Source organism: Triturus cristatus, chromosome 4_1, assembly GCF_964204655.1.
Source record: "Triturus cristatus chromosome 4_1, aTriCri1.1, whole genome shotgun sequence".
Lineage (NCBI taxonomy): Eukaryota > Metazoa > Chordata > Amphibia > Caudata > Salamandridae > Triturus > Triturus cristatus.
Genome location: NC_140585.1, coordinates 123,187,500 through 123,211,856, shown reverse-complemented (window position 1 = coordinate 123,211,856; position 24,357 = coordinate 123,187,500). Strand labels below are relative to the sequence as shown.

At 38.9% G+C, this 24,357-nt stretch overlaps 25 non-coding genes across 25 annotated transcripts; all 25 read right to left on the bottom strand.

Annotated features, from left to right (window-relative positions):
- Positions 1-432: 432 nt before the first annotated feature.
- On the bottom strand, positions 433-505 carry TRNAA-AGC (transfer RNA alanine (anticodon AGC)). Its single transcript has one exon. It is a non-coding gene; the product is annotated as a tRNA-Ala (tRNA).
- A 345-nt stretch (positions 506-850) lies between these two features.
- Positions 851-923, bottom strand: TRNAK-CUU (transfer RNA lysine (anticodon CUU)). The gene has a single exon. It is a non-coding gene; the product is annotated as a tRNA-Lys (tRNA).
- Positions 924-2,121: 1,198 nt separating this feature from the next.
- On the bottom strand, positions 2,122-2,194 carry TRNAA-AGC (transfer RNA alanine (anticodon AGC)). The gene has a single exon. It is a non-coding gene; the product is annotated as a tRNA-Ala (tRNA).
- A 771-nt stretch (positions 2,195-2,965) lies between these two features.
- On the bottom strand, positions 2,966-3,038 carry TRNAA-AGC (transfer RNA alanine (anticodon AGC)). Its single transcript has one exon. It is a non-coding gene; the product is annotated as a tRNA-Ala (tRNA).
- A 345-nt stretch (positions 3,039-3,383) lies between these two features.
- On the bottom strand, positions 3,384-3,456 carry TRNAK-CUU (transfer RNA lysine (anticodon CUU)). The gene has a single exon. It is a non-coding gene; the product is annotated as a tRNA-Lys (tRNA).
- A 1,197-nt stretch (positions 3,457-4,653) lies between these two features.
- Positions 4,654-4,726, bottom strand: TRNAA-AGC (transfer RNA alanine (anticodon AGC)). The gene has a single exon. It is a non-coding gene; the product is annotated as a tRNA-Ala (tRNA).
- A 345-nt stretch (positions 4,727-5,071) lies between these two features.
- TRNAK-CUU (transfer RNA lysine (anticodon CUU)) lies at positions 5,072-5,144 on the bottom strand. Its single transcript has one exon. It is a non-coding gene; the product is annotated as a tRNA-Lys (tRNA).
- A 353-nt stretch (positions 5,145-5,497) lies between these two features.
- Positions 5,498-5,570, bottom strand: TRNAA-AGC (transfer RNA alanine (anticodon AGC)). Its single transcript has one exon. It is a non-coding gene; the product is annotated as a tRNA-Ala (tRNA).
- A 1,189-nt stretch (positions 5,571-6,759) lies between these two features.
- On the bottom strand, positions 6,760-6,832 carry TRNAK-CUU (transfer RNA lysine (anticodon CUU)). The gene has a single exon. It is a non-coding gene; the product is annotated as a tRNA-Lys (tRNA).
- Positions 6,833-7,603: 771 nt separating this feature from the next.
- On the bottom strand, positions 7,604-7,676 carry TRNAK-CUU (transfer RNA lysine (anticodon CUU)). The gene has a single exon. It is a non-coding gene; the product is annotated as a tRNA-Lys (tRNA).
- Positions 7,677-8,874: 1,198 nt separating this feature from the next.
- On the bottom strand, positions 8,875-8,947 carry TRNAA-AGC (transfer RNA alanine (anticodon AGC)). Its single transcript has one exon. It is a non-coding gene; the product is annotated as a tRNA-Ala (tRNA).
- Positions 8,948-9,292: 345 nt separating this feature from the next.
- TRNAK-CUU (transfer RNA lysine (anticodon CUU)) lies at positions 9,293-9,365 on the bottom strand. The gene has a single exon. It is a non-coding gene; the product is annotated as a tRNA-Lys (tRNA).
- A 353-nt stretch (positions 9,366-9,718) lies between these two features.
- Positions 9,719-9,791, bottom strand: TRNAA-AGC (transfer RNA alanine (anticodon AGC)). The gene has a single exon. It is a non-coding gene; the product is annotated as a tRNA-Ala (tRNA).
- Positions 9,792-10,562: 771 nt separating this feature from the next.
- Positions 10,563-10,635, bottom strand: TRNAA-AGC (transfer RNA alanine (anticodon AGC)). The gene has a single exon. It is a non-coding gene; the product is annotated as a tRNA-Ala (tRNA).
- A 2,033-nt stretch (positions 10,636-12,668) lies between these two features.
- Positions 12,669-12,741, bottom strand: TRNAK-CUU (transfer RNA lysine (anticodon CUU)). The gene has a single exon. It is a non-coding gene; the product is annotated as a tRNA-Lys (tRNA).
- Positions 12,742-13,512: 771 nt separating this feature from the next.
- TRNAK-CUU (transfer RNA lysine (anticodon CUU)) lies at positions 13,513-13,585 on the bottom strand. The gene has a single exon. It is a non-coding gene; the product is annotated as a tRNA-Lys (tRNA).
- Positions 13,586-14,782: 1,197 nt separating this feature from the next.
- On the bottom strand, positions 14,783-14,855 carry TRNAA-AGC (transfer RNA alanine (anticodon AGC)). The gene has a single exon. It is a non-coding gene; the product is annotated as a tRNA-Ala (tRNA).
- A 771-nt stretch (positions 14,856-15,626) lies between these two features.
- Positions 15,627-15,699, bottom strand: TRNAA-AGC (transfer RNA alanine (anticodon AGC)). Its single transcript has one exon. It is a non-coding gene; the product is annotated as a tRNA-Ala (tRNA).
- Positions 15,700-17,732: 2,033 nt separating this feature from the next.
- On the bottom strand, positions 17,733-17,805 carry TRNAK-CUU (transfer RNA lysine (anticodon CUU)). Its single transcript has one exon. It is a non-coding gene; the product is annotated as a tRNA-Lys (tRNA).
- A 771-nt stretch (positions 17,806-18,576) lies between these two features.
- On the bottom strand, positions 18,577-18,649 carry TRNAK-CUU (transfer RNA lysine (anticodon CUU)). The gene has a single exon. It is a non-coding gene; the product is annotated as a tRNA-Lys (tRNA).
- A 1,198-nt stretch (positions 18,650-19,847) lies between these two features.
- TRNAA-AGC (transfer RNA alanine (anticodon AGC)) lies at positions 19,848-19,920 on the bottom strand. The gene has a single exon. It is a non-coding gene; the product is annotated as a tRNA-Ala (tRNA).
- A 345-nt stretch (positions 19,921-20,265) lies between these two features.
- On the bottom strand, positions 20,266-20,338 carry TRNAK-CUU (transfer RNA lysine (anticodon CUU)). The gene has a single exon. It is a non-coding gene; the product is annotated as a tRNA-Lys (tRNA).
- Positions 20,339-20,691: 353 nt separating this feature from the next.
- Positions 20,692-20,764, bottom strand: TRNAA-AGC (transfer RNA alanine (anticodon AGC)). Its single transcript has one exon. It is a non-coding gene; the product is annotated as a tRNA-Ala (tRNA).
- Positions 20,765-21,535: 771 nt separating this feature from the next.
- Positions 21,536-21,608, bottom strand: TRNAA-AGC (transfer RNA alanine (anticodon AGC)). Its single transcript has one exon. It is a non-coding gene; the product is annotated as a tRNA-Ala (tRNA).
- A 2,033-nt stretch (positions 21,609-23,641) lies between these two features.
- TRNAK-CUU (transfer RNA lysine (anticodon CUU)) lies at positions 23,642-23,714 on the bottom strand. The gene has a single exon. It is a non-coding gene; the product is annotated as a tRNA-Lys (tRNA).
- Between the last annotated feature and the right edge of the window lie 643 nt (positions 23,715-24,357).

Here is a 24,357-nt window from a genome sequence, read left to right as displayed (position 1 = left end):
CGTTTTCGCCCAACGTGGGGCTCGAACCCACGACCCTGATATTAAGAGTCTCATGCTCTACCGACTGAGCTAGCCGGGCTAAAACTTAAATATGGTATGCAGACTCATCATTTTTTATTAAGGAAAACTGTTTCTGGATATTCCTCTGCTCTTGTTTTGCAAGGAACTTCACTTTTATACATCCTTCAGAGGAAAGAATGTCAAGTAAAATAAGACGAAATGAAAATGGAAGGTGTGAAATTTTCATTTTGAGATTGCATAAGAAATCAAATTCCTCTCACGTGCTATAGAATACCTAAACACTTTTGATTAAACCACTTTAGTTGTTATAATGACACCAAATTTGAAAGCCATCTGTGACTTTTCTGTTCTTACTCTGCAACAACCATGGCAATTACAAGTTAAAAAGTAAAATGTATGCAAATTTTAAAATGGAGAATGCGGGCATCGATCCCGCTACCTCTCGCATGCTAAGCGAGCGCTCTACCATTTGAGCTAATTCCCCTGTGTGCTCACTCAGCATCACATTTCAAAAGTAACGTTACTGCTGTCCACACTTTATTTTAAGTCTAATTGCCCATAACATGAGTGTTCAGTTCACTCCTAACTCATGCCTTAACTACACCTAGGGGATGTTTTACACTTCAGGTTGGCATGTTTAGTACTTGAATAGGAGTGATATCACTGTATGTTAACCTAGACTCAGGCCCTACCTAATCTTGGAGATACATTTCTCATGAATGAGTAACCAAGGGAGATACAATTTTTAGGAGTTAGTGCATGTCTAATGCAAGATTAATCACCATATTATGAGAGCCAATGCTATCATCCAGCAAAAAATACTCGTTTTCGCCCAACGTGGGGCTCGAACCCACGACCCTGAGATTAAGAGTCTCATGCTCTACCGACTGAGCTAGCCGGGCTCCCACTTAAATATGGTATGCAGACTCATCATTTTTTATTAAGGAAAACTGTTTCTGGATATTCCTCTGCTCTTGTTTTGCAAGGAACTTCACTTTTATACATCCTTCAGAGGAAAGAATGTCAAGTAAAATAAGACGAAATGAAAATGGAAGGTGTGAAATTTTCATTTTGAGATTGCATAAGAAATCAAATTCCTCTCACGTGCTATAGAATACCTAAACACTTTTGATTAAACCACTTTAGTTGTTATAATGACACCAAATTTGAAAGCCATCTGTGACTTTTCTGTTCTTACTCTGCAACAACCATGGCAATTACAAGTTAAAAAGTAAAATGTATGCAAATTTTAGAATGGAGAATGCGGGCATCGATCCCGCTACCTCTCGTATGCTAAGCGAGCGCTCTACCATTTGAGCTAATTCCCCTGTGTGCTCACTCAGCATCACATTTCAAAAGTAACGTTACTGCTGTCCACACTTTATTTTAAGTCTAATTGCCCATAACATGAGTGTTCAGTTCACTCCTAACTGATGCCTTAACTACACCTAGGGGATGTTTTACACTTCAGGTTGGCATGTTTAGTACTTGAATAGGAGTGATATCACTGCATGTTAACCTAGACTCAGGCCCTACCTAATCTTGGAGATACATTTCTCATGAATGAGTAACCAAGGGAGATACAATTTTTAGGAGTTAGTGCATGTCTAATGCAAGATTAATCACCATATTATGAGAGCCAATGCTATCATCCAGCAAAAAATACTAGTTTTCGCCCAACGTGGGGCTCGAACCCACGACCCTGAGATTAAGAGTCTCATAGCTCTACCGACTGAGCTAGCCGTGATCCCCCTTAAATATGGTATGCAGACTCATCATTTTTTATTAAGGAAAACCGTTTCTGGATATTCCTCTGCTCTTGTTTTGCAAGGAACTTCACTTTTATACATCCTTCAGAGGAAAGAATGTCAAGTAAAATAAGACGAAATGAAAATGGAAGGTGTGAAATTTTCATTTTGAGATTGCATAAGAAATCAAATTCCTCTCACGTGCTATAGAATACCTAAACACTTTTGATTAAACCACTTTAGTTGTTATAATGACACCAAATTTGAAAGCCATCTGTGACTTTTCTGTTCTTACTCTGCAACAACCATGGCAATTACAAGTTAAAAAGTAAAATGTATGCAAATTTTAAAATGGAGAATGCGGGCATCGATCCCGCTACCTCTCGCATGCTAAGCGAGCGCTCTACCATTTGAGCTAATTCCCCTGTGTGCTCACTCAACATCACATTTCAAAAGTAACGTTAGTGCTGTCCACACTTTATTTTAAGTCTAATTGCCCATAACATGAGTGTTCAGTTCACTCCTAACTGATGCCTTAACTACACCTAGGGGATGTTTTACACTTCAGGTTGGCATGTTTAGTACTTGAATAGGAGTGATATCACTGTATGTTAACCTAGACTCAGGCCCTACCTAATCTTGGAGATACATTTCTCATGAATGAGTAACCAAGGGAGATACAATTTTTAGGAGTTAGTGCATGTCTAATGCAAGATTAATCACCATATTATGAGAGCCAATGCAATCATCCAGCAAAAAATACTCGTTTTCGCCCAACGTGGGGCTCGAACCCACGACCCTGATATTAAGAGTCTCATGCTCTACCGACTGAGATAGCCGGGCTCCCACTTAAATATGGTATGCAGACTCATCATTTTTTATTAAGGAAAACTGTTTCTGGATATTCCTCTGCTCTTGTTTTGCAAGGAACTTCACTTTTATACATCCTTCAGAGGAAAGAATGTCAAGTAAAATAAGACGAAATGAAAATGGAAGGTGTGAAATTTTCATTTTGAGATTGCATAAGAAATCAAATTCCTCTCACGTGCTATAGAATACCTAAACACTTTTGATTAAACCACTTTAGTTGTTATAATGACACCAAATTTGAAAGCCATCTGTGACTTTTCTGTTCTTACTCTGCAACAACCATGGCAATTACAAGTTAAAAAGTAAAATGTATGCAAATTTTAAAATGGAGAATGCGGGCATCGATCCCGCTACCTCTCGCATGCTAAGCGAGCGCTCTACCATTTGAGCTAATTCCCCTGTGTGCTCACTCAGCATCACATTTCAAAAGTAACGTTACTGCTGTCCACACTTTATTTTAAGTCTAATTGCCCATAACATGAGTGTTCAGTTCACTCCTAACTGATGCCTTAACTACACCTAGGGGATGTTTTACACTTCAGGTTGGCATGTTTAGTACTTGAATAGGAGTGATATCACTGTATGTTAACCTAGACTCAGGCCCTACCTAATCTTGGAGATACATTTCTCATGAATGAGTAACCAAGGGAGATACAATTTTTAGGAGTTAGTGCATGTCTAATGCAAGATTAATCACCATATTATGAGAGCCAATGCTATCATCCAGCAAAAAATACTCGTTTTCGCCCAACGTGGGGCTCGAACCCACGACCCTGAGATTAAGAGTCTCATGCTCTACCGACTGAGCTAGCCGGGCTCCCACTTAAATATGGTATGCAGACTCATCATTTTTTATTAAGGTAAACTGTTTCTGGATATTCCTCTGCTCTTGTTTTGCAAGGAACTTCACTTTTATACATCCTTCAGAGGAAAGAATGTCAAGTAAAATAAGACGAAATGAAAATGGAAGGTGTGAAATTTTCATTTTGAGATTGCATAAGAAATCAAATTCCTCTCACGTGCTATAGAATACCTAAACACTTTTGATTAAACCACTTTAGTTGTTATAATGACACCAAATTTGAAAGCCATCTGTGACTTTTCTGTTCTTACTCTGCAACAACCATGGCAATTACAAGTTAAAAAGTAAAATGTATGCAAATTTTAGAATGGAGAATGCAGGCATCGATCCCGCTACCTCTCGCATGCTAAGCGAGCGCTCTACCATTTGAGCTAATTCCCCTCTGTGCTCACTCAGCATCACATTTCAAAAGAAACGTTACTGCTGTCCACACTTTATTTTAAGTCTAATTGCCCATAACATGAGTGTTCAGTTCACTCCTAACTGATGCCTTAACTACACCTAGGGGATGTTTTACACTTCAGGTTGGCATGTTTAGTACTTGAATAGGAGTGATATCACTGTATGTTAACCTAGACTCAGGCCCTACCTAATCTTGGAGATACATTTCTCATGAATGAGTAACCAAGGGAGATACAATTTTTAGGAGTTAGTGCATGTCTAATGCAAGATTAATCACCATATTATGAGAGCCAATGCAATCATCCAGCAAAAAATACTCGTTTTCGCCCAACGTGGGGCTCGAACCCACGACCCTGATATTAAGAGTCTCATGCTCTACCGACAGAGCTAGCCGGGCTAAAACTTAAATATGGTATGCAGACTCATCATTTTTTATTAAGGAAAACTGTTTCTGGATATTCCTCTGCTCTTGTTTTGCAAGGAACTTCACTTTTATACATCCTTCAGAGGAAAGAATGTCAAGTAAAATAAGACGAAATGAAAATGGAAGGTGTGAAATTTTCATTTTGAGATTGCATAAGAAATCAAATTCCTCTCACGTGCTATAGAATACCTAAACACTTTTGATTAAACCACTTTAGTTGTTATAATGACACCAAATTTGAAAGCCATCTGTGACTTTTCTGTTCTTACTCTGCAACAACCATGGCAATTACAAGTTAAAAAGTAAAATGTATGCAAATTTTAAAATGGAGAATGCGGGCATCGATCCCGCTACCTCTCGCATGCTAAGCGAGCGCTCTACCATTTGAGCTAATTCCCCTGTGTGCTCACTCAGCATCACATTTCAAAAGTAACGTTACTGCTGTCCACACTTTATTTTAAGTCTAATTGCCCATAACATGAGTGTTCAGTTCACTCCTAACTCATGCCTTAACTACACCTAGGGGATGTTTTACACTTCAGGTTGGCATGTTTAGTACTTGAATAGGAGTGATATCACTGTATGTTAACCTAGACTCAGGCCCTACCTAATCTTGGAGATACATTTCTCATGAATGAGTAACCAAGGGAGATACAATTTTTAGGAGTTAGTGCATGTCTAATGCAAGATTAATCACCATATTATGAGAGCCAATGCTATCATCCAGCAAAAAATACTCGTTTTCGCCCAACGTGGGGCTCGAACCCACGACCCTGAGATTAAGAGTCTCATGCTCTACCGACTGAGCTAGCCGGGCTCCCACTTAAATATGGTATGCAGACTCATCATTTTTTATTAAGGAAAACTGTTTCTGGATATTCCTCTGCTCTTGTTTTGCAAGGAACTTCACTTTTATACATCCTTCAGAGGAAAGAATGTCAAGTAAAATAAGACGAAATGAAAATGGAAGGTGTGAAATTTTCATTTTTAGATTGCATAAGAAATCAAATTCCTCTCACGTGCTATAGAATACCTAAACACTTTTGATTAAACCACTTTAGTTGTTATAATGACACCAAATTTGAAAGCCATCTGTGACTTTTCTGTTCTTACTCTGCAACAACCATGGCAATTACAAGTTAAAAAGTAAAATGTATGCAAATTTTAGAATGGAGAATGCGGGCATCGATCCCGCTACCTCTCGCATGCTAAGCGAGCGCTCTACCATTTGAGCTAATTCCCCTGTGTGCTCACTCAGCATCACATTTCAAAAGTAACGTTACTGCTGTCCACACTTTATTTTAAGTCTAATTGCCCATAACATGAGTGTTCAGTTCACTCCTAACTGATGCCTTAACTACACCTAGGGGATGTTTTACACTTCAGGTTGGCATGTTTAATACTTGAATAGGAGTGATATCACTGTATGTTAACCTAGACTCAGGCCCTACCTAATCTTGGAGATACATTTCTCATGAATGAGTAACCAAGGGAGATACAATTTTTAGGAGTTAGTGCATGTCTAATGCAAGATTAATCACCATATTATGAGAGCCAATGCAATCATCCAGCAAAATATACTCGTTTTCGCCCAACGTGGGGCTCGAACCCACGACCCTGTTATTAAGAGTCTCATGCTCTACCGACTGAGCTAGCCGGGCTCCCACTTAAATATGGTATGCAGACTCATCATTTTTTATTAAGGAAAACCGTTTCTGGATATTCCTCTGCTCTTGTTTTGCAAGGAACTTCACTTTCATACATCCTTCAGAGGAAAGAATGTCAAGTAAAATAAGACGAAATGAAAATGGAAGGTGTGAAATTTTCATTTTGAGATTGCATAAGAAATCAAATTCCTCTCACGTGCTATAGAATACCTAAACACTTTTGATTAAACCACTTTAGTTGTTATAATGACACCAAATTTGAAAGCCATCTGTGACTTTTCTGTTCTTACTCTGCAACAACCATGGCAATTACAAGTTAAAAAGTAAAATGTATGCAAATTTTAGAATGGAGAATGCGGGCATCGATCCCGCTACCTCTCGTATGCTAAGCGAGCGCTCTACCATTTGAGCTAATTCCCCTGTGTGCTCACTCAGCATCACATTTCAAAAGTAACGTTACTGCTGTCCACACTGTATTTTAAGTCTAATTGCCCATAACATGAGTGTTCAGTTCACTCCTAACTGATGCCTTAACTACACCTAGGGGATGTTTTACACTTCAGGTTGGCATGTTTAGTACTTGAATAGGAGTGATATCACTGTATGTTAACCTAGACTCAGGCCCTACCTAATCTTGGAGATACATTTCTCATGAATGAGTAACCAAGGGAGATACAATTTTTAGGAGTTAGTGCATGTCTAATGCAAGATTAATCACCATAATATGAGAGCCAATGCTATCATCCAGCAAAAAATACTCGTTTTCGCCCAACGTGGGGCTCGAACCCACGACCCTGAGATTAAGAGTCTCATGCTCTACCGACTGAGCTAGCCGGGCTCCCACTTAAATATGGTATGCAGACTCATCATTTTTTATTAAGGAAAACTGTTTCTGGATATTCCTCTGCTCTTGTTTTGCAAGGAACTTCACTTTTATACATCCTTCAGAGGAAAGAATGTCAAGTAAAATAAGACGAAATGAAAATGGAAGGTGTGAAATTTTCATTTTGAGATTGCATAAGAAATCAAATTCCTCTCACGTGCTATAGAATACCTAAACACTTTTGATTAAACCACTTTAGTTGTTATAATGACACCAAATTTGAAAGCCATCTGTGACTTTTCTGTTCTTACTCTGCAACAACCATGGCAATTACAAGTTAAAAAGTAAAATGTATGCAAATTTTAGAATGGAGAATGCGGACATCGATCCCGCTACATCTCGCATGCTAAGCGAGCGCTCTACCATTTGAGCTAATTCCCCTGTGTGCTCACTCAGCATCACATTTCAAAAGTAACGTTACTGCTGTCCACACTTTATTTTAAGTCTAATTGCCCATAACATGAGTGTTCAGTTCACTCCTAACTGATGCCTTAACTACACCTAGGGGATGTTTTACACTTCAGGTTGGCATGTTTAGTACTTGAATAGGAGTGATATCACTGTATGTTAACCTAGACTCAGGCCCTACCTAATCTTGGAGATACATTTCTCATGAATGAGTAACCAAGGGAGATACAATTTTTAGGAGTTAGTGCATGTCTAATGCAAGATTAATCACCATATTATGAGAGCCAATGCTATCATCCAGCAAAAAATACTCGTTTTCGCCCAACGTGGGGCTCGAACCCACGACCCTGAGATTAAGAGTCTCATGCTCTACCGACTGAGCTAGCCGGGCTCCCACTTAAATATGGTATGCAGACTCATCATTTTTTATTAAGGAAAACTGTTTCTGGATATTCCTCTGCTCTTGTTTTGCAAGGAACTTCACTTTTATACATCCTTCAGAGGAAAGAATGTCAAGTAAAATAAGACGAAATGAAAATGGAAGGTGTGAAATTTTCATTTTGAGATTGCATAAGAAATCAAATTCCTCTCACGTGCTATAGAATACCTAAACACTTTTGATTAAACCACTTTAGTTGTTATAATGACACCAAATTTGAAAGCCATCTGTGACTTTTCTGTTCTTACTCTGCAACAACCATGGCAATTACAAGTTAAAAAGTAAAATGTATGCAAATTTTAGAATGGAGAATGCGGGCATCGATCCCGCTACCTCTCGTATGCTAAGCGAGCGCTCTACCATTTGAGCTAATTCCCCTGTGTGCTCACTCAGCATCACATTTCAAAAGTAACGTTACTGCTGTCCACACTTTATTTTAAGTCTAATTGCCCATAACATGAGTGTTCAGTTCACTCCTAACTGATGCCTTAACTACACCTAGGGGATGTTTTACACTTCAGGTTGGCATGTTTAGTACTTGAATAGGAGTGATATCACTGCATGTTAACCTAGACTCAGGCCCTACCTAATCTTGGAGATACATTTCTCATGAATGAGTAACCAAGGGAGATACAATTTTTAGGAGTTAGTGCATGTCTAATGCAAGATTAATCACCATATTATGAGAGCCAATGCTATCATCCAGCAAAAAATACTCGTTTTCGCCCAACGTGGGGCTCGAACCCACGACCCTGAGATTAAGAGTCTCATAGCTCTACCGACTGAGCTAGCCGTGCTCCCACTTAAATATGGTATGCAGACTCATCATTTTTTATTAAGGAAAACCGTTTCTGGATATTCCTCTGCTCTTGTTTTGCAAGGAACTTCACTTTTATACATCCTTCAGAGGAAAGAATGTCAAGTAAAATAAGACGAAATGAAAATGGAAGGTGTGAAATTTTCATTTTGAGATTGCATAAGAAATCAAATTCCTCTCACGTGCTATAGAATACCTAAACACTTTTGATTAAACCACTTTAGTTGTTATAATGACACCAAATTTGAAAGCCATCTGTGACTTTTCTGTTCTTACTCTGCAACAACCATGACAATTACAAGTTAAAAAGTAAAATGTATGCAAATTTTAGAATGGAGAATGCGGGCATCGATCCCGCTACCTCTCGCATGCTAAGCGAGCGCTCTACCATTTGAGCTAATTCCCCTGTGTGCTCACTCAGCATCACATTTCAAAAGTAACGTTACTGCTGTCCACACTTTATTTTAAGTCTAATTGCCCATAACATGAGTGTTCAGTTCACTCCTAACTGATGCCTTAACTACACCTAGGGGATGTTTTACACTTCAGGTTGTCATGTTTAGTACTTGAATAGGAGTGATATCACTGCATGTTAACCTAGACTCAGGCCCTACCTAATCTTGGAGATACATTTCTCATGAATGAGTAACCAAGGGAGATACAATTTTTAGGAGTTAGTGCATGTCTAATGCAAGATTAATCACCATATTATGAGAGCCAATGCTATCATCCAGCAAAAAATACTCGTTTTCGCCCAACGTGGGGCTCGAACCCACGACCCTGAGATTAAGAGTCTCATGCTCTACCGACTGAGCTAGCCGGGCTCCCACTTAAATATGGTATGCAGACTCATCATTTTTTATTACGGAAAACTGTTTCTGGATATTCCTCTGCTCTTGTTTTGCAAGGAACTTCACTTTTATACATCCTTCAGAGGAAAGAATGTCAAGTAAAATAAGACGAAATGAAAATGGAAGGTGTGAAATTTTCATTTTGAGATTGCATAAGAAATCAAATTCCTCTCACGTGCTATAGAATACCTAAACACTTTTGATTAAACCACTTTAGTTGTTATAATGACACCAAATTTGAAAGCCATCTGTGACTTTTCTGTTCTTACTCTGCAACAACCATGGCAATTACAAGTTAAAAAGTAAAATGTATGCAAATTTTAAAATGGAGAATGCGGGTATCGATCCCGCTACCTCTCGCATGCTAAGCGAGCGCTCTACCATTTGAGCTAATTCCCCTGTGTGCTCACTCAGCATCACATTTCAAAAGTAACGTTACTGCTGTCCACACTTTATTTTAAGTCTAATTGCCCATAACATGAGTGTTCAGTTCACTCCTAACTGATGCCTTAACTACACCTAGGGGATGTTTTACACTTCAGGTTGGCATGTTTAGTACTTGAATAGGAGTGATATCACTGTATGTTAACCTAGACTCAGGCCCTACCTAATCTTGGAGATACATTTCTCATGAATGAGTAACCAAGGGAGATACAATTTTTAGGAGTTAGTGCATGTCTAATGCAAGATTAATCACCATATTATGAGAGCCAATGCTATCATCCAGCAAAAATTACTCGTTTTCGCCCAACGTGGGGCTCGAACCCACAACCCTGAGATTAAGAGTCTCATGCTCTACCGACTGAGCTAGCCGGGCTCCCACTTAAATATGGTATGCAGACTCATCATTTTTTATTAAGGAAAACTGTTTCTGGATATTCCTCTGCTCTTGTTTTGCAAGGAACTTCACTTTTATACATCCTTCAGAGGAAAGAATGTCAAGTAAAATAAGACGAAATGAAAATGGAAGGTGTGAAATTTTCATTTTGAGATTGCATAAGAAATCAAATTCCTCTCACGTGCTATAGAATACCTAAACACTTTTGATTAAACCACTTTAGTTGTTATAATGACACCAAATTTGAAAGCCATCTGTGACTTTTCTGTTCTTACTCTGCAACAACCATGGCAATTGCAAGTTAAAAAGTAAAATGTATGCAAATTTTAGAATGGAGAATGCGGGCATCGATCCCGCTACCTCTCGCATGCTAAGCGAGCGCTCTACCATTTGAGCTAATTCCCCTGTGTGCTCACTCAGCATCACATTTCAAAAGTAACGTTACTGCTGTCCACACTTTATTTTAAGTCTAATTGCCCATAACATGAGTGTTCAGTTCACTCCTAACTGATGCCTTTACTACACCTAGGGGATGTTTTACACTTCAGGTTGTCATGTTTAGTACTTGAATAGGAGTGATATCACTGCATGTTAACCTAGACTCAGGCCCTACCTAATCTTGGAGATACATTTCTCATGAATGAGTAACCAAGGGAGATACAATTTTTAGGAGTTAGTGCATGTCTAATGCAAGATTAATCACCATATTATGAGAGCCAATGCTATCATCCAGCAAAAAATACTCGTTTTCGCCCAACGTGGGGCTGGAACCCACGACCCTGAGATTAAGAGTCTCATGCTCTACCGACTGAGCTAGCCGGGCTCCCACTTAAATATGGTATGCAGACTCATCATTTTTTATTAAGGAAAACTGTTTCTGGATATTCCTCTGCTCTTGTTTTGCAAGGAACTTCACTTTTATACATCCTTCAGAGGAAAGAATGTCAAGTAAAATAAGACGAAATGAAAATGGAAGGTGTGAAATTTTCATTTTGAGATTGCATAAGAAATCAAATTCCTCTCACGTGCTATAGAATACCTAAACACTTTTGATTAAACCACTTTAGTTGTTATAATGACACCAAATTTGAAAGCCATCTGTGACTTTTCTGTTCTTACTCTGCAACAACCATGGCAATTACAAGTTAAAAAGTAAAATGTATGCAAATTTTAAAATGGAGAATGCGGGCATCGATCCCGCTACCTCTCGCATGCTAAGCGAGCGCTCTACCATTTGAGCTTATTCCCCTGTGTGCTCACTCAGCATCACATTTCAAAAGTAACGTTACTGCTGTCCACACTTTATTTTAAGTCTAATTGCCCATAACATGAGTGTTCAGTTCACTCCTAACTGATGCCTTAACTACACCTAGGGGATGTTTTACACTTCAGGTTGGCATGTTTAGTACTTGAATAGGAGTGATATCACTGTATGTTAACCTAGACTCAGGCCCTACCTAATCTTGGAGATACATTTCTCATGAATGAGTAACCAAGGGAGATACAATTTTTAGGAGTTAGTGCATGTCTAATGCAAGATTAATCACCATATTATGAGAGCCAATGCAATCATCCAGCAAAATATACTCGTTTTCGCCCAACGTGGGGCTCGAACCCACGACCCTGATATTAAGAGTCTCATGCTCTACCGACTGAGCTAGCCGGGCTCCCACTTAAATATGGTATGCAGACTCATCATTTTTTATTAAGGAAAACCGTTTCTGGATATTCCTCTGCTCTTGTTTTGCAAGGAACTTCACTTTCATACATCCTTCAGAGGAAAGAATGTCAAGTAAAATAAGACGAAATGAAAATGGAAGGTGTGAAATTTTCATTTTGAGATTGCATAAGAAATCAAATTCCTCTCACGTGCTATAGAATACCTAAACACTTTTGATTAAACCACTTTAGTTGTTATAATGACACCAAATTTGAAAGCCATCTGTGACTTTTCTGTTCTTACTCTGCAACAACCATGGCAATTACAAGTTAAAAAGTAAAATGTATGCAAATTTTAGAATGGAGAATGCGGGCATCGATCCCGCTACCTCTCGTATGCTAAGCGAGCGCTCTACCATTTGAGCTAATTCCCCTGTGTGCTCACTCAGCATCACATTTCAAAAGTAACGTTACTGCTGTCCACACTGTATTTTAAGTCTAATTGCCCATAACATGAGTGTTCAGTTCACTCCTAACTGATGCCTTAACTACACCTAGGGGATGTTTTACACTTCAGGTTGGCATGTTTAGTACTTGAATAGGAGTGATATCACTGTATGTTAACCTAGACTCAGGCCCTACCTAATCTTGGAGATACATTTCTCATGAATGAGTAACCAAGGGAGATACAATTTTTAGGAGTTAGTGCATGTCTAATGCAAGATTAATCACCATAATATGAGAGCCAATGCTATCATCCAGCAAAAAATACTCGTTTTCGCCCAACGTGGGGCTCGAACCCACGACCCTGAGATTAAGAGTCTCATGCTCTACCGACTGAGCTAGCCGGGCTCCCACTTAAATATGGTATGCAGACTCATCATTTTTTATTAAGGAAAACTGTTTCTGGATATTCCTCTGCTCTTGTTTTGCAAGGAACTTCACTTTTATACATCCTTCAGAGGAAAGAATGTCAAGTAAAATAAGACGAAATGAAAATGGAAGGTGTGAAATTTTCATTTTGAGATTGCATAAGAAATCAAATTCCTCTCACGTGCTATAGAATACCTAAACACTTTTGATTAAACCACTTTAGTTGTTATAATGACACCAAATTTGAAAGCCATCTGTGACTTTTCTGTTCTTACTCTGCAACAACCATGGCAATTACAAGTTAAAAAGTAAAATGTATGCAAATTTTAGAATGGAGAATGCGGACATCGATCCCGCTACATCTCGCATGCTAAGCGAGCGCTCTACCATTTGAGCTAATTCCCCTGTGTGCTCACTCAGCATCACATTTCAAAAGTAACGTTACTGCTGTCCACACTTTATTTTAAGTCTAATTGCCCATAACATGAGTGTTCAGTTCACTCCTAACTGATGCCTTAACTACACCTAGGGGATGTTTTACACTTCAGGTTGGCATGTTTAGTACTTGAATAGGAGTGATATCACTGTATGTTAACCTAGACTCAGGCCCTACCTAATCTTGGAGATACATTTCTCATGAATGAGTAACCAAGGGAGATACAATTTTTAGGAGTTAGTGCATGTCTAATGCAAGATTAATCACCATATTATGAGAGCCAATGCTATCATCCAGCAAAAAATACTCGTTTTCGCCCAACGTGGGGCTCGAACCCACGACCCTGAGATTAAGAGTCTCATGCTCTACCGACTGAGCTAGCCGGGCTCCCACTTAAATATGGTATGCAGACTCATCATTTTTTATTAAGGAAAACTGTTTCTGGATATTCCTCTGCTCTTGTTTTGCAAGGAACTTCACTTTTATACATCCTTCAGAGGAAAGAATGTCAAGTAAAATAAGACGAAATGAAAATGGAAGGTGTGAAATTTTCATTTTGAGATTGCATAAGAAATCAAATTCCTCTCACGTGCTATAGAATACCTAAACACTTTTGATTAAACCACTTTAGTTGTTATAATGACACCAAATTTGAAAGCCATCTGTGACTTTTCTGTTCTTACTCTGCAACAACCATGGCAATTACAAGTTAAAAAGTAAAATGTATGCAAATTTTAGAATGGAGAATGCGGGCATCGATCCCGCTACCTCTCGTATGCTAAGCGAGCGCTCTACCATTTGAGCTAATTCCCCTGTGTGCTCACTCAGCATCACATTTCAAAAGTAACGTTACTGCTGTCCACACTTTATTTTAAGTCTAATTGCCCATAACATGAGTGTTCAGTTCACTCCTAACTGATGCCTTAACTACACCTAGGGGATGTTTTACACTTCAGGTTGTCATGTTTAGTACTTGAATAGGAGTGATATCACTGCATGTTAACCTAGACTCAGGCCCTACCTAATCTTGGAGATACATTTCTCATGAATGAGTAACCAAGGGAGATACAATTTTTAGGAGTTAGTGCATGTCTAATGCAAGATTAATCACCATATTATGAGAGCCAATGCTATCATCCAGCAAAAAATACTTGTTTTCGCCCAACGTGGGGCTTGAACCCACGACCCTGAGATTAAGAGTCTCATGCTCTACCGACTGAGCTAGCCGGGCTCCCACTTAAATATGGTATGCAGACTCATCATTTTTTATTACGGAAAACTGTTTCTGGATATTCCTCTGCTCTTGTTTTGCAAGGAACTTCACTTTTATACATCCTTCAGAGGAAAGAATGTCAAGTAAAATAAGACGAAATGAAAATGGAAGGTGTGAAATTTTCATTTTGAGATTGCATAAGAAATCAAATTCCTCTCACGTGCTATAGAATACCTAAACACTTTTGATTAAACCACTTTAGTTGTTATAATGACACCAAATTTGAAAGCCATCTGTGACTTTTCTGTTCTTACTCTGCAACAACCATGGCAATTACAAGTTAAAAAGTAAAATGTATGCAAATTTTAAAATGGAGAATGCGGGTATCGATCCCGCTACCTCTCGCATGCTAAGCGAGCGCTCTACCATTTGAGCTAATTCCCCTGTGTGCTCACTCAGCATCACATTTCAAAAGTAACGTTACTGCTGTCCACACTTTATTTTAAGTCTAATTGCCCATAACATGAGTGTTCAGTTCACTCCTAACTGATGCCTTAACTACACCTAGGGGATGTTTTACACTTCAGGTTGGCATGTTTAGTACTTGAATAGGAGTGATATCACTGTATGTTAACCTAGACTCAGGCCCTACCTAATCTTGGAGATACATTTCTCATGAATGAGTAACCAAGGGAGATACAATTTTTAGGAGTTAGTGCATGTCTAATGCAAGATTAATCACCATATTATGAGAGCCAATGCTATCATCCAGCAAAAAATACTCGTTTTCGCCCAACGTGGGGCTCGAACCCACAACCCTGAGATTAAGAGTCTCATGCTCTACCGACTGAGCTAGCCGGGCTCCCACTTAAATATGGTATGCAGACTCATCATTTTTTATTAAGGAAAACTGTTTCTGGATATTCCTCTGCTCTTGTTTTGCAAGGAACTTCACTTTTATACATCCTTCAGAGGAAAGAATGTCAAGTAAAATAAGACGAAATGAAAATGGAAGGTGTGAAATTTTCATTTTGAGATTGCATAAGAAATCAAATTCCTCTCACGTGCTATAGAATACCTAAACACTTTTGATTAAACCACTTTAGTTGTTATAATGACACCAAATTTGAAAGCCATCTGTGACTTTTCTGTTCTTACTCTGCAACAACCATGGCAATTGCAAGTTAAAAAGTAAAATGTATGCAAATTTTAGAATGGAGAATGCGGGCATCGATCCCGCTACCTCTCGCATGCTAAGCGAGCGCTCTACCATTTGAGCTAATTCCCCTGTGTGCTCACTCAGCATCACATTTCAAAAGTAACGTTACTGCTGTCCACACTTTATTTTAAGTCTAATTGCCCATAACATGAGTGTTCAGTTCACTCCTAACTGATGCCTTAACTACACCTAGGGGATGTTTTACACTTCAGGTTGTCATGTTTAGTACTTGAATAGGAGTGATATCACTGCATGTTAACCTAGACTCAGGCCCTACCTAATCTTGGAGATACATTTCTCATGAATGAGTAACCAAGGGAGATACAATTTTTAGGAGTTAGTGCATGTCTAATGCAAGATTAATCACCATATTATGAGAGCCAATGCTATCATCCAGCAAAAAATACTCGTTTTCGCCCAACGTGGGGCTGGAACCCACGACCCTGAGATTAAGAGTCTCATGCTCTACCGACTGAGCTAGCCGGGCTCCCACTTAAATATGGTATGCAGACTCATCATTTTTTATTAAGGAAAACTGTTTCTGGATATTCCTCTGCTCTTGTTTTGCAAGGAACTTCACTTTTATACATCCTTCAGAGGAAAGAATGTCAAGTAAAATAAGACGAAATGAAAATGGAAGGTGTGAAATTTTCATTTTGAGATTGCATAAGAAATCAAATTCCTCTCACGTGCTATAGAATACCTAAACACTTTTGATTAAACCACTTTAGTTGTTATAATGACACCAAATTTGAAAGCCATCTGTGACTTTTCTGTTCTTACTCTGCAACAACCATGGCAATTACAAGTTAAAAAGTAAAATGTATGCAAATTTTAAAATGGAGAATGCGGGCATCGATCCCGCTACCTCTCGCATGCTAAGCGAGCGCTCTACCATTTGAGCTTATTCCCCTGTGTGCTCACTCAGCATCACATTTCAAAAGTAACGTTACTGCTGTCCACACTTTATTTTAAGTCTAATTGCCCATAACATGAGTGTTCAGTTCACTCCTAACTGATGCCTTAACTACACCTAGGGGATGTTTTACACTTCAGGTTGGCATGTTTAGTACTTGAATAGGAGTGATATCACTGTATGTTAACCTAGACTCAGGCCCTACCTAATCTTGGAGATACATTTCTCATGAATGAGTAACCAAGGGAGATACAATTTTTAGGAGTTAGTGCATGTCTAATGCAAGATTAATCACCATATTATGAGAGCCAATGCAATCATCCAGCAAAATATACTCGTTTTCGCCCAACGTGGGGCTCGAACCCACGACCCTGATATTAAGAGTCTCATGCTCTACCGACTGAGCTAGCCGGGCTCCCACTTAAATATGGTATGCAGACTCATCATTTTTTATTAAGGAAAACCGTTTCTGGATATTCCTCTGCTCTTGTTTTGCAAGGAACTTCACTTTCATACATCCTTCAGAGGAAAGAATGTCAAGTAAAATAAGACGAAATGAAAATGGAAGGTGTGAAATTTTCATTTTGAGATTGCATAAGAAATCAAATTCCTCTCACGTGCTATAGAATACCTAAACACTTTTGATTAAACCACTTTAGTTGTTATAATGACACCAAATTTGAAAGCCATCTGTGACTTTTCTGTTCTTACTCTGCAACAACCATGGCAATTACAAGTTAAAAAGTAAAATGTATGCAAATTTTAGAATGGAGAATGCGGGCATCGATCCCGCTACCTCTCGTATGCTAAGCGAGCGCTCTACCATTTGAGCTAATTCCCCTGTGTGCTCACTCAGCATCACATTTCAAAAGTAACGTTACTGCTGTCCACACTGTATTTTAAGTCTAATTGCCCATAACATGAGTGTTCAGTTCACTCCTAACTGATGCCTTAACTACACCTAGGGGATGTTTTACACTTCAGGTTGGCATGTTTAGTACTTGAATAGGAGTGATATCACTGTATGTTAACCTAGACTCAGGCCCTACCTAATCTTGGAGATACATTTCTCATGAATGAGTAACCAAGGGAGATACAATTTTTAGGAGTTAGTGCATGTCTAATGCAAGATTAATCACCATAATATGAGAGCCAATGCTATCATCCAGCAAAAAATACTCGTTTTCGCCCAACGTGGGGCTCGAACCCACGACCCTGAGATTAAGAGTCTCATGCTCTACCGACTGAGCTAGCCGGGCTCCCACTTAAATATGGTATGCAGACTCATCATTTTTTATTAAGGAAAACTGTTTCTGGATATTCCTCTGCTCTTGTTTTGCAAGGAACTTCACTTTTATACATCCTTCAGAGGAAAGAATGTCAAGTAAAATAAGACGAAATGAAAATGGAAGGTGTGAAATTTTCATTTTGAGATTGCATAAGAAATCAAATTCCTCTCACGTGCTATAGAATACCTAAACACTTTTGATTAAACCACTTTAGTTGTTATAATGACACCAAATTTGAAAGCCATCTGTGACTTTTCTGTTCTTACTCTGCAACAACCATGGCAATTACAAGTTAAAAAGTAAAATGTATGCAAATTTTAGAATGGAGAATGCGGACATCGATCCCGCTACATCTCGCATGCTAAGCGAGCGCTCTACCATTTGAGCTAATTCCCCTGTGTGCTCACTCAGCATCACATTTCAAAAGTAACGTTACTGCTGTCCACACTTTATTTTAAGTCTAATTGCCCATAACATGAGTGTTCAGTTCACTCCTAACTGATGCCTTAACTACACCTAGGGGATGTTTTACACTTCAGGTTGGCATGTTTAGTACTTGAATAGGAGTGATATCACTGTATGTTAACCTAGACTCAGGCCCTACCTAATCTTGGAGATACATTTCTCATGAATGAGTAACCAAGGGAGATACAATTTTTAGGAGTTAGTGCATGTCTAATGCAAGATTAATCACCATATTATGAGAGCCAATGCTATCATCCAGCAAAAAATACTCGTTTTCGCCCAACGTGGGGCTCGAACCCACGACCCTGAGATTAAGAGTCTCATGCTCTACCGACTGAGCTAGCCGGGCTCCCACTTAAATATGGTATGCAGACTCATCATTTTTTATTAAGGAAAACTGTTTCTGGATATTCCTCTGCTCTTGTTTTGCAAGGAACTTCACTTTTATACATCCTTCAGAGGAAAGAATGTCAAGTAAAATAAGACGAAATGAAAATGGAAGGTGTGAAATTTTCATTTTGAGATTGCATAAGAAATCAAATTCCTCTCACGTGCTATAGAATACCTAAACACTTTTGATTAAACCACTTTAGTTGTTATAATGACACCAAATTTGAAAGCCATCTGTGACTTTTCTGTTCTTACTCTGCAACAACCATGGCAATTACAAGTTAAAAAGTAAAATGTATGCAAATTTTAGAATGGAGAATGCGGGCATCGATCCCGCTACCTCTCGTATGCTAAGCGAGCGCTCTACCATTTGAGCTAATTCCCCTGTGTGCTCACTCAGCATCACATTTCAAAAGTAACGTTACTGCTGTCCACACTTTATTTTAAGTCTAATTGCCCATAACATGAGTGTTCAGTTCACTCCTAACTGATGCCTTAACTACACCTAGGGGATGTTTTACACTTCAGGTTGGCATGTTTAGTACTTGAATAGGAGTGATATCACTGCATGTTAACCTAGACTCAGGCCCTACCTAATCTTGGAGATACATTTCTCATGAATGAGTAACCAAGGGAGATACAATTTTTAGGAGTTAGTGCATGTCTAATGCAAGATTAATCACCATATTATGAGAGCCAATGCTATCATCCAGCAAAAAATACTCGTTTTCGCCCAACGTGGGGCTCGAACCCACGACCCTGAGATTAAGAGTCTCATAGCTCTACCGACTGAGCTAGCCGTGCTCCCACTTAAATATGGTATGCAGACTCATCATTTTTTATTAAGGAAAACCGTTTCTGGATATTCCTCTGCTCTTGTTTTGCAAGGAACTTCACTTTTATACATCCTTCAGAGGAAAGAATGTCAAGTAAAATAAGACGAAATGAAAATGGAAGGTGTGAAATTTTCATTTTGAGATTGCATAAGAAATCAAATTCCTCTCACGTGCTATAGAATACCTAAACACTTTTGATTAAACCACTTTAGTTGTTATAATGACACCAAATTTGAAAGCCATCTGTGACTTTTCTGTTCTTACTCTGCAACAACCATGACAATTACAAGTTAAAAAGTAAAATGTATGCAAATTTTAGAATGGAGAATGCGGGCATCGATCCCGCTACCTCTCGCATGCTAAGCGAGCGCTCTACCATTTGAGCTAATTCCCCTGTGTGCTCACTCAGCATCACATTTCAAAAGTAACGTTACTGCTGTCCACACTTTATTTTAAGTCTAATTGCCCATAACATGAGTGTTCAGTTCACTCCTAACTGATGCCTTAACTACACCTAGGGGATGTTTTACACTTCAGGTTGTCATGTTTAGTACTTGAATAGGAGTGATATCACTGCATGTTAACCTAGACTCAGGCCCTACCTAATCTTGGAGATACATTTCTCATGAATGAGTAACCAAGGGAGATACAATTTTTAGGAGTTAGTGCATGTCTAATGCAAGATTAATCACCATATTATGAGAGCCAATGCTATCATCCAGCAAAAAATACTCGTTTTCGCCCAACGTGGGGCTCGAACCCACGACCCTGAGATTAAGAGTCTCATGCTCTACCGACTGAGCTAGCCGGGCTCCCACTTAAATATGGTATGCAGACTCATCATTTTTTATTACGGAAAACTGTTTCTGGATATTCCTCTGCTCTTGTTTTGCAAGGAACTTCACTTTTATACATCCTTCAGAGGAAAGAATGTCAAGTAAAATAAGACGAAATGAAAATGGAAGGTGTGAAATTTTCATTTTGAGATTGCATAAGAAATCAAATTCCTCTCACGTGCTATAGAATACCTAAACACTTTTGATTAAACCACTTTAGTTGTTATAATGACACCAAATTTGAAAGCCATCTGTGACTTTTCTGTTCTTACTCTGCAACAACCATGGCAATTACAAGTTAAAAAGTAAAATGTATGCAAATTTTAAAATGGAGAATGCGGGTATCGATCCCGCTACCTCTCGCATGCTAAGCGAGCGCTCTACCATTTGAGCTAATTCCCCTGTGTGCTCACTCAGCATCACATTTCAAAAGTAACGTTACTGCTGTCCACACTTTATTTTAAGTCTAATTGCCCATAACATGAGTGTTCAGTTCACTCCTAACTGATGCCTTAACTACACCTAGGGGATGTTTTACACTTCAGGTTGGCATGTTTAGTACTTGAATAGGAGTGATATCACTGTATGTTAACCTAGACTCAGGCCCTACCTAATCTTGGAGATACATTTCTCATGAATGAGTAACCAAGGGAGATACAATTTTTAGGAGTTAGTGCATGTCTAATGCAAGATTAATCACCATATTATGAGAGCCAATGCTATCATCCAGCAAAAAATACTCGTTTTCGCCCAACGTGGGGCTCGAACCCACAACCCTGAGATTAAGAGTCTCATGCTCTACCGACTGAGCTAGCCGGGCTCACACTTAAATATGGTATGCAGACTCATCATTTTTTATTAAGGAAAACTGTTTCTGGATATTCCTCTGCTCTTGTTTTGCAAGGAACTTCACTTTTATACATCCTTCAGAGGAAAGAATGTCAAGTAAAATAAGACGAAATGAAAATGGAAGGTGTGAAATTTTCATTTTGAGATTGCATAAGAAATCAAATTCCTCTCACGTGCTATAGAATACCTAAACACTTTTGATTAAACCACTTTAGTTGTTATAATGACACCAAATTTGAAAGCCATCTGTGACTTTTCTGTTCTTACTCTGCAACAACCATGGCAATTGCAAGTTAAAAAGTAAAATGTATGCAAATTTTAGAATGGAGAATGCGGGCATCGATCCCGCTACCTCTCGCATGCTAAGCGAGCGCTCTACCATTTGAGCTAATTCCCCTGTGTGCTCACTCAGCATCACATTTCAAAAGTAACGTTACTGCTGTCCACACTTTATTTTAAGTCTAATTGCCCATAACATGAGTGTTCAGTTCACTCCTAACTGATGCCTTAACTACACCTAGGGGATGTTTTACACTTCAGGTTGTCATGTTTAGTACTTGAATAGGAGTGATATCACTGCATGTTAACCTAGACTCAGGCCCTACCTAATCTTGGAGATACATTTCTCATGAATGAGTAACCAAGGGAGATACAATTTTTAGGAGTTAGTGCATGTCTAATGCAAGATTAATCACCATATTATGAGAGCCAATGCTATCATCCAGCAAAAAATACTCGTTTTCGCCCAACGTGGGGCTGGAACCCACGACCCTGAGATTAAGAGTCTCATGCTCTACCGACTGAGCTAGCCGGGCTCCCACTTAAATATGGTATGCAGACTCATCATTTTTTATTAAGGAAAACTGTTTCTGGATATTCCTCTGCTCTTGTTTTGCAAGGAACTTCACTTTTATACATCCTTCAGAGGAAAGAATGTCAAGTAAAATAAGACGAAATGAAAATGGAAGGTGTGAAATTTTCATTTTGAGATTGCATAAGAAATCAAATTCCTCTCACGTGCTATAGAATACCTAAACACTTTTGATTAAACCACTTTAGTTGTTATAATGACACCAAATTTGAAAGCCATCTGTGACTTTTCTGTTCTTACTCTGCAACAACCATGGCAATTACAAGTTAAAAAGTAAAATGTATGCAAATTTTAAAATGGAGAATGCGGGCATCGATCCCGCTACCTCTCGCATGCTAAGCGAGCGCTCTACCATTTGAGCTTATTCCCCTGTGTGCTCACTCAGCATCACATTTCAAAAGTAACGTTACTGCTGTCCACACTTTATTTTAAGTCTAATTGCCCATAACATGAGTGTTCAGTTCACTCCTAACTGATGCCTTAACTACACCTAGGGGATGTTTTACACTTCAGGTTGGCATGTTTAGTACTTGAATAGGAGTGATATCACTGTATGTTAACCTAGACTCAGGCCCTACCTAATCTTGGAGATACATTTCTCATGAATGAGTAACCAAGGGAGATACAATTTTTAGGAGTTAGTGCATGTCTAATGCAAGATTAATCACCATATTATGAGAGCCAATGCAATCATCCAGCAAAATATACTCGTTTTCGCCCAACGTGGGGCTCGAACCCACGACCCTGATATTAAGAGTCTCATGCTCTACCGACTGAGCTAGCCGGGCTCCCACTTAAATATGGTATGCAGACTCATCATTTGTTATTAAGGAAAACCGTTTCTGGATATTCCTCTGCTCTTGTTTTGCAAGGAACTTCACTTTCATACATCCTTCAGAGGAAAGAATGTCAAGTAAAATAAGACGAAATGAAAATGGAAGGTGTGAAATTTTCATTTTGAGATTGCATAAGAAATCAAATTCCTCTCACGTGCTATAGAATACCTAAACACTTTTGATTAAACCACTTTAGTTGTTATAATGACACCAAATTTGAAAGCCATCTGTGACTTTTCTGTTCTTACTCTGCAACAACCATGGCAATTACAAGTTAAAAAGTAAAATGTATGCAAATTTTAGAATGGAGAATGCGGGCATCGATCCCGCTACCTCTCGTATGCTAAGCGAGCGCTCTACCATTTGAGCTAATTCCCCTGTGTGCTCACTCAGCATCACATTTCAAAAGTAACGTTACTGCTGTCCACACTGTATTTTAAGTCTAATTGCCCATAACATGAGTGTTCAGTTCACTCCTAACTGATGCCTTAACTACACCTAGGGGATGTTTTACACTTCAGGTTGGCATGTTTAGTACTTGAATAGGAGTGATATCACTGTATGTTAACCTAGACTCAGGCCCTACCTAATCTTGGAGATACATTTCTCATGAATGAGTAACCAAGGGAGATACAATTTTTAGGAGTTAGTGCATGTCTAATGCAAGATTAATCACCATAATATGAGAGCCAATGCTATCATCCAGCAAAAAATACTCGTTTTCGCCCAACGTGGGGCTCGAACCCACGACCCTGAGATTAAGAGTCTCATGCTCTACCGACTGAGCTAGCCGGGCTCCCACTTAAATATGGTATGCAGACTCATCATTTTTTATTAAGGAAAACTGTTTCTGGATATTCCTCTGCTCTTGTTTTGCAAGGAACTTCACTTTTATACATCCTTCAGAGGAAAGAATGTCAAGTAAAATAAGACGAAATGAAAATGGAAGGTGTGAAATTTTCATTTTGAGATTGCATAAGAAATCAAATTCCTCTCACGTGCTATAGAATACCTAAACACTTTTGATTAAACCACTTTAGTTGTTATAATGACACCAAATTTGAAAGCCATCTGTGACTTTTCTGTTCTTACTCTGCAACAACCATGGCAATTACAAGTTAAAAAGTAAAATGTATGCAAATTTTAGAATGGAGAATGCGGACATCGATCCCGCTACATCTCGCATGCTAAGCGAGCGCTCTACCATTTGAGCTAATTCCCCTGTGTGCTCACTCAGCATCACATTTCAAAAGTAACGTTACTGCTGTCCACACTTTATTTTAAGTCTAATTGCCCATAACATGAGTGTTCAGTTCACTCCTAACTGATGCCTTAACTACACCTAGGGGATGTTTTACACTTCAGGTTGGCATGTTTAGTACTTGAATAGGAGTGATATCACTGTATGTTAACCTAGACTCAGGCCCTACCTAATCTTG